Consider the following 13974-nt stretch of genomic DNA (forward strand, 5'->3'; position numbering starts at 1 on the left):
ATTTCAGAGGTTATCTTCATAATTCCAATTGAATGTGCAATTGATTTTAAGTTTGATTTTAAGCCAAAAGGCAAAAATAATTTGACAAAGTTTCTGTATATTATCAGATTATATAAGATACTTTGATTTGTTATATTTCCTGAGTATAAATAATTTTATTTCAAGCATTATCTGAGTTCTTGGAAACATTTTGTTTATAAGTATTATAAATTTGTCCTGTCAGATATTTGAAATGCTTAAAAATTAAAGTCAAATTTTTGAAAAACTGTTTAAAATATTTAATTGAATATAATTAAAGTACTGAGGGAAATTATTCTGTTCAATATAGAAATGTTAATCCAAAAATAGCTAATACAGTAATCAATAAAAAAGTGAAGGTGATATTTCTCATTATACTCAACTTGTAAACAGGATAACAAGATTTGTAAGTTGAACAGAAATGCTTAAGGAAGACTTGTTTTTAAATTTTCTGACTTTTAATACAATTTAAAACCCAAATAGCTTTTAAATACTTCTTCACACACAGAGCTCTCACCCTTATTTTACCCTGGAGTTTTTTTTTTCAGATACCCAATACAAAACTCACATGGACTATTGCCTCAAGAACGAAACTCTGGCAAATTGGAGAGAGTGTGAGCAGCCTGTGGATGAGGAAAATAAACAACAAACCTGTCCTTCATAAAGTCTGGATGAAGAGGGAGGAGATACTGGGAGATGAACAGCAGAGGATAGGTAATCAATGGGGTATTTTTTTTTTCTTTTACTAATGAGAGAGTTTTGAGCATGTTTGTAAGCAGGTGAAAAGAAGTTCACAAAGAAGAAAAAATGGAAGACACTAAGAAAGATATAGCTAATGGCACAAGATCCCAGAGGAATGGGATCAGAAACTCTGACAGAAATCATAGTCCTCTATTAGAATGGAGACATGGGGCTGAAAGAAAGGAGGTAAGAATGGGGCCTCTAGATAATTTAAGAATAGATGCTGTGAACCTAAGGAAGACCACTCTTGAAGGTATAATTTTCTCAATAAAATAAGAGATAACGGTTGCATAATGAGTTTGAGAAAAGATGACAAAGATTTGACCATATGAGATTAGGGACCATGAATTAGAAATGGTACCAATCTGCAAGGGCGTATAATTTTTTCTGGCAGCCCCTCACCTTTGTCTGATCAGATAGTACCTCAAGGAATTGAGGATGTTGGGGAGGTATGAGTTTGTCTTATCAATCAAAGAAATCCAGCCCCTGTGGGGAACAATGAAGCCATGAAGGACCTGGATGATGGATGAATGTGGAGGATCAAGGGGGTGGAGGATCAAGGGACTGGAGGGCTTAAAGGTGTCTAACAGCCATGAGGGTAGGGTGAAGGAATGTGAAAGAGGGAAGGAGAGGAGGTCCTGGAGGGAAATATTGGAGCTCAAGGTTTTAGAAGAGTAGTAAGTTCTAAAGGTTATGGCAAGATCCAAGAAGTGAGCAATTGAATTAGTCAAATAGGGTGAAAGGGGAAGGTTTTTTTTTTTTTTTTTTTTTTTTAAATCTCTGTGTATGTATTGTCTACATTCATATTGCAACTCCTGGAACTGTGGCAGATAGGACTTGGGGTAAGGGGAAGACCATGATACAAGGTCCAGCTGTTGGAGGGACTGGTAAATCAGAGCCACAGGGATGATCAGAGGATGGTAGAGCTAGATGGAAGAGACCCCCTTCTAATAGCATTAGTTTTTCTAGAGGCCATGGAAGCAAACCAACCTGGAGTTGGCAATGAGAAACCAGGAGAATGTTACCCTTCATCACAGTCCCCTAGTATGTAGGGAATGGAAGAATATCAACTTCCTTAAGAGAAAGCTGTGGAGTAAAAGGATAGACTAGATTTTAGTAAAAGAAAAGAGATGGAAAGGGTGACTTAAAATAGGGGTGAAGTGGTACAGAGGCTTGCTAATTACTAAACTAGCACTTCATAAGAATGTAATGGGAAATGTATTTGAAAGTACTGAGGGAAAGTGGAAGAGGGGTTTTTGTTTGCTATATTTTTCTTAATTTATTGTTAATTGACAAATAATTGTATATACTCAGGAGGTGTGATGTAATAATATATATGAACATATATGCACATTGTAGAATAATTACATCAAAGTGGCATATTTTCTACCTCAGATACTTAGTAAAATCTTTTATCAATTTTGAAATATGTAAAACATTATTCTTAATTATAGTCACCATGCTGTGCAATAGATCACAGACTTATTCCTTCTGTGTAACTGAAACTTTGTGCCCTTTGATCAACATCTTCCCTTTCCCCATCCAAATAATCACTACCTCCAAATCCCCAGCCTCTGGTAGGCACCATTCTTCTACCCTCTACATCTGTGAGTTTGACTTTTTAAGATTCCATGTATAAGTAAGATCATGCAGTACAGTATTTGTGTTTCTCTGCCTGGCCTATTCCACTTAGGCATAATTTTCTCCCAGTTCATCCTCATTGTCACAAAGGGCAGAATTTCTTTCTTTTTCTAAAGGTTGAATAATATTCAGTGTGTATCATCTTTATCCATTCATTCATAATGGACACTTAGGTTGCTTTCATATCTTGGCTGTTGTGAATAAGGCTTCAATAAACATGGAAGTGCACATATCACCTTTACATACTCATTTCATTTTCTTTGGGTATATGCCCAGAAGTGGAATTTCTGGATCATATGGTAATTGTATTTTTATTTGTTTGAGGAAACTTTGTACTGTTTTCTGAAGTGGTTGTACTAATTTACCTTCCTACCAACTGTGTACAAGGGTTCCCTTTTCTCCACATTCCCCTCCAACACTTGTTCTCTTTCATCTTTTTGATAATAGCCATTCTAATAGACATGATTTGATATCTCATTGTGATTTTAATTTGCATTTCCCTGATGATTGACGATGTTGAATAGTTTTTCATGTATCTGCTGGCCATTTGTCTTCTTTTGAGAAATGTCAGCTTTGGTCCTTTGCCCATTTTTTAAAATCAGGTTATTTGTTTTCTTGCCACTGAATTGTTTTAGTTCCTTATATATTTTGGATATTAGGTCCTTATCACAAGTAAGGTTTGCAAATATTTTATCCCAATTCATGGGTTGTTTCTTTATTATTTATTTTACTGTCCAGAAGTTTTTTCTATTTGATACAGTCCCATTTGTCTATTTTTTCTTTTATTGCCTATGCTTTTCAGGGTGTATCCAAGAAACCATTGTCCAGACCAGTGTCACAGGGCTTTTCCTCTATGTTTTCTTTTATGAATTTTACGGTTTTGGGCTTTACATTTAAATCTGCAATCTATTTTGAGTTGATTTTTGTATATGGAGTGAGATGAGGGTCTAATTTCATTCTTCTTTGGGTGGATATCCAGTTTTTCCAACAGCACTTACTGAAGAGACTGTCGTTATACCTATTGTGTGTTCTTGACATCTTTGTCAAAACTAAATTGATCACAAATGCGAGTTTATTTCTGGAATTTCTGTTGTGTTCCACTGTTCTATATGTCTGTTTCTATGCCAATACCATTCTAGGATTTTTAAATTATTGTTTTCCTTTTCTTTTAGTTGACACAAAATAATTTTATGTATTATGGGATACAGCAATATTTTGGTACATGTATATCATGTTGTTTGGGAAAAACTCTTAAACCATTTTTCCTGTGCTCTCACACCATAACAATCAGCACAGGAGACTTCTGTGATCCCAGAAGATGTGCTTATTTTCCCCCTGCAGCAAGCAAGCAGTCAATTTTGCAGCAGGACCCAACTGGGTGTCCTCTAATTTAATTCCAACTATCTGCCCAGATAAAGCATCAGATCCCACAGGTTAGGAGCTTACTCCCACAAGACTATCCCCTCCTGCCCCCCAGTTGCAAGTCCAGGCTTCTGGAACGTCGGACTGACTGGCTTCAAGTTGGGGTTCCCATGATCCCCTCTTTGGGTTCGATTAATTTGCTAGAGTGGCTCACAGAACTCAGGGAAACATGTTTACTGATTTATTACAAAGTGTATTTGAAAGGATATGAATAAACATCCAGATAAAGAGATACATAAAGTGAGGCCTAGAAGGGTCCTGAGCACAGGAGCTTCTGTTCCCATGCAGCTGGGGTGCACTACCTTCCTGGCACGTAAATGAGCTCTTCACTCCATATCATGGAGATAATGGCACTCCTGTTGTACTGGTGATTGTTTCAGGTGGCTAGATTGATGAGTAGGCATGGAGTATTGGTGATCATCTAAGAAGCTTCTTATCCAACTGTGAAAATCTCTCTTGCTGGCTAATGGAGCAGAGGTGTGTGAAGGGAAATATTATGTTGCTGAAGGCTTCCTAGAGCTTCCCAAAGGTCATGTACCAGATACAAAATTTTATCCTAGACCATCTGACAATAATTGCCACCATTAAATTAAAGCATTAGACACGAATCTTGCTCGTAAAGTAATATATTCCCATTAACCTCATTTATCTCTTTATTTAAAAGTGTTGGCCGGGTGTGGTGACTCCCGCCTATAATCCCATCACTTTGGGAGGCCGAGGCAGGTGGATCACCTGAGGTTGGGAGTTCGAGACCAGCCCGACCAACATGGAGAAACCCCGTCTCTACTAAAAAATACAAAAATTAGCTGGGCATGGTGGCACATGCTGGTAATCCCAGCTACTCAGGAGGCTGAGGCAGGAGAATCACTTGAACACGGGAGGCAGAGGTTGCGGTGAGCCGAGACTGGGTCATTGCACTCCAGCCTGAGCAACAAGAGTGAAATTCTGTCTCAAAAAAAAAAGTGTTACATTTATAATACACTTAAAGAGGAAGCAACAAGTTGTCTGTTCTGTGTGTCATGAGTGGATTATGTCATGTTCACTGAGCCACCCCACCCTCTGCTTCCTCCTCTCTCTCCCCTTCGCCTTCTACCCTCTTTTCCTCTCTTCCTCAGGTTACTTATAAGGCCAGCCATCATAGATTTGGTACAACTGAACTGAGAAACTCGAAGGACACTTAAAAATAGATTTCAATTTAACTTTGTCGTGAGATTCTTCCTTCTCTTTTCCTTGTCATGTTGGTCACAATTTGGTATCCAATTATCTCAAATAGAGCGTAATTCTTAGATTCCTGATATAGTTATGTTCATTAGATGAATGAATAAGTGAATGAATGAATGAATGAAGAGCACATTATTATGTTTTTAGTTTTAGCAAAAGAGAAAGTTCAGAAATACTAAGGAATCTGAACACCAGGGGGCATCAAAAGTTTGCTTTTTTTTTTCTCAAATCTGCCGTTTAAAATAGTCTAAAGCTTGAGTCATATTGGCTTCATAAGAGAAAATGCGAGAGAGAAAGGTGGAAGAAGAAGAGAGAAGTTGTAACTTAAAGGTTAATTCTAAAGTGGTAAGTGTACTCTATGGCAGTTTACTTAAGTTACTTCTAGAGCAGTGCATGTGGTTTTTCTCATATGGTTATATACCAATGACCAGCAGATACCACTTCTTATGACCAGCAGATGGCACCGCTTGACCTCATGGGTCAAGGAATACAGTGTAGGACCAGATTTTGGAGGATAAAGAAACTATATATAGGGGATGAAATCTTTCACAAACTTTCTGTAGAAAAACTACTAAAGTAAAATAAATATTAAGTAGAGGATTAAGCCCTCTAGGTCTCAAATACCTTAATTTTTAAAAGGTAGAATTTTAACCAGAGGTATAGTGTTCATTTTGAAACAAAGTAATAACTAAAATGTTTTTAAATGTCAAGTTTAAGCCTCAGAAAAGGTGAGCTGTAATTGATAGAAATAATTTGGATTTCACTGTGTACTTTTAGAATATTCCTTTATCAGATTTTTCAATGACCAATTAATTCACAGATATTAGCCAAAAGAAAGACAGTTGCACACAGATACGATACTGTTAGCTTACTGATTAATAGCACTAAATGATTTCCTCCGTTGTCCTTGGCTATATAATTTAAGTGTCAACAGAGTACTTCAGGTTCTCTTATGTACTATCAGTTATTTACCTTTTTTCAACATTTAACTACTTTAGTTGGATACTTATAATCAGATAAAAACCGCAGCAATGTCTGTAGAGTACTTGTAGTGCAAAGGAAAATGCAGACCCACTGGTTTTTGAGAGTGACAGCACTTGACCCAAAACTTTAAACATGCTTGTGAAACTTCCATGTGGGTGAAGGAGCAGAGGCCAGACTAGCACTTAGTTTCTTTTTAGATCTTCCATGCCTTAGTCATGCGGATAAGTAGTAACTGCTTGAATGGGAATAAAAAGCATTCTGTTGGATTTCTGTGTATAATGAAAAGTCCCTATCTTTGGCTCTTTGATTTCCCACATGAAACTCAGCTTGGATATTACTACAATAACAAAGAGCACTAGAAAAAACAAAAGGGCATATTTGCTTAAATTGCTGTTTGCATCAAAAGAAACTGCCTAATGGGGTTATCACTGGGTCAGACTGCACTCTGTTTTCACCAAGGCTGAATCAAGACCAGATGAATTCAGGAGGGCTGGGTGGGATTAGAGTCTTTAAACGCCAGTATTTTAATAAAATTCTTCTTGGCAAAACTATCTGTGAGCCCTTTTACTTTGTTAGCAACGGAAAGATACGTAAGAAAGAGATTGGAAATACTGAAGTGATCAACTACTAGGAAATGACCCTTAGGTTTAATTTTATTTCCAAAAAATAACACTGTGCCATATGAGAGAAAACATGGTAGAGAAGCAAGGTCTAGACCCATACTCTCTGATTCTACACTATTTGGTATTGAAGCTTATGACACTCTGCTTCAGTTCCTTCATCTGTAAAATTAGGGTAATTATCCAGGGTTTGTGTGAGAATTCAAGTTAATACTTGTAAAGCACTTGGAACATGGTAAGCACTGAATGTGTTAATTATGATGATGATGATGATGGTGGTATACTAGCTACTGCATGAGGTGCTGAGAATACAGAGGTTGAAAAGATACCATCTCTGCCTTTGGGGAACTTAGAGTCTTTTAGGAGGAGTCAAGAAAATAAATAAGAGCAAAATGTTATAGATATAATAAGGAGGTTATATAGAGTTTTGGGATAGGGGGTGACAAGGGAGGGTATGGTGAGTTTGGCCTGGGTAGGTGTGAGGGATGCCTTGAAGAAAGGTCCTTCAGCTGAACTGTGCAATATGTATTTGCAGGCAAGAAAAGGGAACAAGGAAGGGCTTTTGGATATGTAGTGAAAGCAGGGCTGGGCAACACATGTTGAAGGGCACCAAAGTAGGAATCAGTGTGGTACATTCAAAGAACTGCTATTCTTGGAATATGGTAAGAGCACAGGGTGTGAGTATAAGGGGGCAGAGTGAAAGATGAAGCCCTTCGGGTGGACATAGGTCAGAGTCCAGCATTGGAAACAGGAATCCAGGGGTTAATTTGGAAATCAGATGAGGTTTGTTTGGCTCTTTCATTATTTATTTATTTGTTTATTAGAGACAAGTTCTCACTGTATTACCCAGGGGGACCTCAAACTCCTGAGCTCTGAGAATCTTCCTATATCAACCTCCCAGGTAGCTGGAATTACAGACATGTGCCACCCTGTGTGGCTAGTGTTTTTTAAAAATAAGCTGTAAACATTTACAACTTAGAACCTCCACATGAAAAAAATAGGAATTTCCAAGCTTTCTAGAAAATTTGGAGTGTCTTGCAATATCATTCTCTAATTCCAACACGGTATCAGTGGATGACATGCGCACTGCCCAGTTTGTCCCTGGCTTCTTCCTCTCACTTTCAGTCCCAGCCTTGCCTCTAATCCCATGAGCATTGGTGTTTCTGACCTTTACATAGCACCCTAAAGACTTCTGATTTTATTCTACAGGGCATGCAGAGCATTGAAATGTTTTAAGCAGGAGATTCTACTGTAATCTGACTTACGTTTTTGTGCGGAGGAGGGATTGAAGGATAAGATGCTAAATTATTTTCATCTTTTAACAAAAGTTCTATCATAAGCAATGACTGGACACATATGAGGGCAATTGAGTATCATTGGATTTTACTATTAAATTTCATTAGAAAATAGAATCTGTTCTTTGAAAATTGGAATCTTTAATCTTATTATGGAAGACTGACCAATCTTCTAGTCAACCCTGTATTCTTTTTATTTTCAAGAGTAAGCAAAAGGTCTAAAATTTTAAGAGGAAAGCCCATCCTTCTTTGGTAGCTCCTTTAAGGATCAACAGATAGTCCTCTTGGAACTGATAATGAAATATAATCCAATCTTAACATACCTGGAAAAGGGCTAAAGGGAATGCATACGTTTCAATAGGGGAGGAACTGGTACAAAACAACAGTTAGCAAGAGGCAACAAAGAATTTCTGGCAGAGTGGGTTTTGCTATCTAAAACTTGCTTTTTCTAATAGAGACAATCTCTCATCTCCAGATACTCCGTGACTTTCCGGAAGAAGGCATATAACTTAAATTGAAGTGATAGATAAAATAAACCCGTGGCTTTTTTGGCTTTTGGATCAGACCCCTGTGAAGTTAGCAAAGGCAGCAGAAGCAGCTATGCTTGCATCAGAACGCAGAATGATGCCCATCCTCAGGAAGCATTTCACACCCACTTCCTTTCCATCCATGGAGTAAGGGGACAGGGAAGTCAGTTATGAGAAGGGGGATGAACTAATCCTATACTCATTCTCTGGCCTTCTGTAAAAACACTGGTTGGTTTTTAGCAGGAAAGTTATGCCGGTTGTATTAGTCAGGATTCTCCAGAAAAACAACCAGTAGGATGTGTGTGCATGTGTCAAGTGTATGTCACATATACATGCATATGTATGTGTGTAAGTGTATGTCACACACATGTACTTATATACATATGCATGTATATATCTATATCTATATAGTTGTAGGAGCTAAGTCTGAAATTCGTAGGGCAGGTTTACAGTCTGGAGATTCCAGGAAGAGTTGATGCTGCAGTCTTGAGTCTGAAGACAGTCTGGTGGCAGAATTCCTGCTTTCTTAGGAGACCTCAGTCTTTTTCCTTAAGCCTTCAATTGACTGGATGAGGCCCACTTACGTAATAGATGGTAGTCTGCTTTATTCAATCTACTGATGTAAATGTTAATCACGTCTAAAAAGAACCTTTGCAACAACATCTAGACTGGTGTTTGACCAAAGTACTGGGTGTCATAGCCTAGCCAAGATGACACATAAAATTAATGACCACATTGGGACCCAGGCTGGTCTGCATGATTTAGGCTGGAGAGGAGAGGAAGACCCTGCTACTGAGCTATGCCCATCTCTGAGAAACCAAATTTTATCTTGCACGTTATATCTGATATTCATTGAACAAACATGGAAAACCTGCTATGTGCAAAGTTCTTTGCCAATTATTCTCTGCTTTTAGGGGGTCTTTTGCTGTTGTAAATTGGAGGAAGAGTACAGATGCAGACAGACACTCTGGGAAGCAACTTAGTATGGTGGAAAGGCACTGGGTTGTAGAGACAAGAGTACCGGTTTTGGCTGTGTGATTTTGTGCAAGTTTTCGCACTTCCACACTCATTGGTGATTCCATTTTATCAAGATCTGCAAACTGTCTAAGCCTTATATTTATCTGTAAAACCGTCATCATCATCATCAGCAGCAGCAGCAGCATTGGCCCAGGATTTAATGGAATGAAACATGTAATAATTTCTGATATATTACAAGTCACCAACAATAGTTCTTTGTCTTCCTTCTCTATCACATTGCTAAGTAAAAAGGGGTATGAGAAACTATGATATGAGGGGCAGAGTGAGGGAAATGGCACCAGGCGTGATGTCGCAGCCTTGAGTCTGAAGGTAGACTGGAGGCAGAAAATTGGAACCTTTAATCAGGTGTACCCCATAGTCAGCTGGCCAGCTGACTCTACGGGGCAGGTCTGTGGTGCAGGTGGGGCTTCATATTTATCTACTATTTGGTAAAAATGAGGTGCTGTTCCTGAAATCTAGAATCCTGATGGTATGACTATAAACATTTCAGAATGATTCTCACCCTTTTCAATCCCTTATGCCACAATCTCCATTTATAGTTTTGAGTTTTGAATTTTAAGCCATGTTCTAAAAATTCCAAAGTTCAACTCTTAGAAAATCCCAAGTAGTCTAAGAGTGTTTTACACCAAAATAGTCACAAGATTATGTTAGACAAGTTAAAATACATGTATTTTAGTATATACTTTGCACAACCTCTCTGAAATGTCTTGTTCAAAAACAGAAAACTCAAAGCTGCTCAAATGTTTGTTATGGTCTCTTAGTTCGATAACTGAAAGTGACAGGCTCTACTTTTTCCATAGGCTCCCATACCAGTTTGTGGGTTGGGCTAACATCATGTTACTTTTCTCTCACTGCATTCTCTGGCATGTGTGTGTTCTACAGAATACCTATATTTGGTCCACAGATGTCCAGTGAAAAGAAAAAGAAAAGTTTATGGTTTTTGATGCCTTATTAAAAACATGCACAATAGGTTTTCTAGTCTGTATAAGATGGGAAAAGGGATGGTAAGGGGATCATATACTTTATCTTAGTCCTTCAAAGGTGGATGCATTGCTTTACCCAGTGATTTGATTGAGGTAGACATTATTATTTTAACTTGACCATCGGTTGCTAGTTAATAGTACCTGCACATACTATCACTAGTGGTAGATAACAACGGGAAAGCTGATACTGGTATCTCTGTAACTTTGTTAGAGTTTTGGGCAAGTGAGCCAAAGCAAGTTCTACCCCCAAGTAGATCTCCATTTATCCTCAGAGACACCAAGGTCATGAGACTGGAGAGGACCAGGTCATGATTAGAGAATAATTATGAAGGGATGACATTATATACATTTGGTTAGCTCAGCTGTTCATAACTGTGGATGCAGAACACACAGATAAATGCATAGCTGATTAAACTGGTATCCCACTCTTACTGGTGCTGTGCCAATCTGGGGGCCATTTCCAAACAAGAACATAAGAATTCAACTCAAGGGAGTCAGAGTTGTATAAATTCCAGGCTATCATACATGGAAAATACAGACTTCAAAACAAGGTACTTAGAGAAGGAATTGGAAAAACTAGAGATTGATAAAGATGGAGGTACAGTAAGAAATAAAGTAAAAAAAAAAAAAAAGGCTTTTTGGCACATTTCCATTACCACCTTGAGCATACAAGAAGTCCTCTGCAGATCTCATTGAATGAATGAATTGAAAGATATCCCTCTCCTCCTACCAAAAGAAAAGAAAACAGAAAGATGAAAGTCACAAGGCCCTAAAAGAAATTCCAGAGAAAACAGAAAGAAAAAGAAGTTACCTGAAGTTCAGATAAGAGGGGAAATAACAGTTGAAAGAAAAGCTTAAAAATTGGAAGAAAAGCAAGAGGTTTGATTCAATTGGAGGATTCAACAAGCTTTTCCTCCCCAAATTCTTGCTACATATAATGGCATGATACAGAGCTAAGTATATTTTATGAATTATTTTATTTCTCAAAGTAATATGAGATGTCTACTCATATTATGCCCATTGTACAGATGAGATCAGAATCAAGTCTGGACCAAGTCTGTGTGAGACCAGAGGTATACTTGTAGCTATTGTCCAAGATGGACAGTAAATTATATGATACCCTAGCCGTAGGGTCCACTTGAATGAATAAGACACAGATTTTGGCCTCTAAGGAGCTTATACTCTAATGGAGGAAATCAACCCGCAAACAATTTTAATTCAAAGCAGAGTGACATGAGAGTGTACTTAAGGGGCAAAGTAGGAAGTTTATGGCCCAGAGAAGAAGCACTTAATTCTGATTTGTGGGTGGGTTTAAACAACCAGTGTTAGGGAAGAAATAAATGGGAATGTAGTTTTCCCCATCCATTTTCTGTGTGTGTCCTAGAAATAATTCCTATAAAGGGATCTTACAGCCGGACAGACGGATTAAAGGTGAATATATTCTAACCTCTGCCTTACATAGAAATTAAATCCTAGCAAACCCTCTATAGGTTTAAGGAAGTAAATTTCTATTCCCATGAAAGGCAGCAGGTACTTCCTAGTCATTTCACATCATGATCACTTTAAGGAAAACCAAAAAAGCTGACTGGGAAAAAAACAAAAAGAAACAAAACAACAACAAAAAAACCCTTTCAGCTGTTGAAGCTGAGACCTGTGAAATCTTTCCTAAATTTTTGTTTAAATTGTTATAAATTTGATGCTGAATCATACTTTATTTACAAAAACATCCTGTGTCCCAATGAAATCTTTCTTTATGCCGTTTCCAAGTAGACCCACTTTCTTAAAAATAAATTTGTAACACTGTTTTTTTAAAGAGAAATCTCAACTAGCAGATGTATATCTATTATCAAATAAAATATAATGTCATGTATATAATACACAAATTTTCTCCAACATAGCAGTGCCTCTTAATATATTAAAATTATTCCTTTATAAATTATATATAATTTTTCTCAGCATAGCATTAATGATGGTTAAGGTAATCTAGTGTTTTGCACTTCATAGAAAAAAAAATCCCATTAGGAGAAATTCAAGATGTTTTACAAATATGCCACGGAGTAGGTTTTAATCATTGCCCTTCTTTTCATCTGGACAACAAATGAAAGCAAGACTGTTGGTTGAAATGACTTATGCAAAGGTGAGAAGCACTAACAAAGTTTAGCCCTGACTCTGACCGCTCACACCGTCATTCTGTCCCAGAAGCCATGTCGTCTAACTGCTGGTCAGTCATGAAGAAAGCATTTCTGGAGCCTCACCCCTAAGTGAATTTGCTTGGCAGTAGGTAGAGGGGATAAATTAGTGACTTCCTTCTACCTACTGAACAAATTGCTGAATATCTTGTACACGACCCAGGTCACTGAGATACAATCTAAGAAAGAAAAAAAAAAAATCAGCACATTCTGAAGCGAATGAAAGCAGTTTCTATTCCAAAGATAAATCAATGGAGTTGTCATAGGTAGAAATTGGTTTTTGTGTATTTGTTTTCTTCTTCTGTCTCAGGTCTCTCTCATCATTGCTGAAGACTTATAGGAAAAGCCCCTAAAATATTTAAATGTTTATATATTGGAAAAGTTTTTTAAAGAATATTGATTCTTAGGAATGAGCTAGATAAGAGGACTAATTTGAAAAGATTAATCAGTATTTGGAGTTTACTGAAAATATCACCACAATCCAGTGGCCCCAAGCTATACAAGACAAACCAGTATATTATTTCTCTAAAAGGAATCTAAACTGAGTGTATATTCAAGATGACACTCAGATTTACCTTTGTTCTCGAGTGAAAGCAAAAGAGATTGGTATGTCATCTGTTAACCATGCTCAAGTTAGAGAATTCCCTGCAGGATTTTACTTATGAAAAGGTTAAAAAAAAAAAAAAAAAAGTTGTTACACATTTTTTTCTAACCTGTGCCTCTGCAATCAAGGAAAGTATGATCTTCTATAATTTGATTGTAGTTGTTTCTTTAGCGTGGGAGTGTTCACCTACAGTAGAGTGCAGTGTGTTCACCAGGTAAATGAGAACATATGATAATAATCTTTGTCCTAACAGGCACAGTAGAGCTGATTGTTCCTGGAAGCTGGCGGCATTAACTCTCTTTAATCAAGTTATAGCTGAAACTGGTTTATTAGGAATGATACTAGGATGTGGAGTGCTGATTCTTGTTTTCCCAGGTGCTTTTAAAACTAAGTAATCCTCAAAGAGTTAGAGAAATCACCACAGAATTTGGTAAAGCACTACAGAGATATGTTTTCTAAACATTTAGCTTTTTTGGAGTGGAAAAGATGACAGAAAATTCCTTCTTTTAAAATAATTTGAGCAATATTTCAATCATAATATAGGACAGCATGAAAAGAAAATAATCTATAGTTCTACTTTCATGAGATCACATTGCATAGGTTTGAATTCCACCTATTCCCTTTTGTAGCTGAGTGAACTTGAAAAAATTTATTGAGCTTCTTTGCACTTTAGTTTCCTCACCTATAAAAT

Source organism: Rhinopithecus bieti, unplaced genomic scaffold (assembly GCF_001698545.2).
Source record: "Rhinopithecus bieti isolate Rb0 unplaced genomic scaffold, ASM169854v2 scaffold_1403, whole genome shotgun sequence".
Classification (NCBI taxonomy): Eukaryota; Metazoa; Chordata; class Mammalia; order Primates; family Cercopithecidae; genus Rhinopithecus; species Rhinopithecus bieti.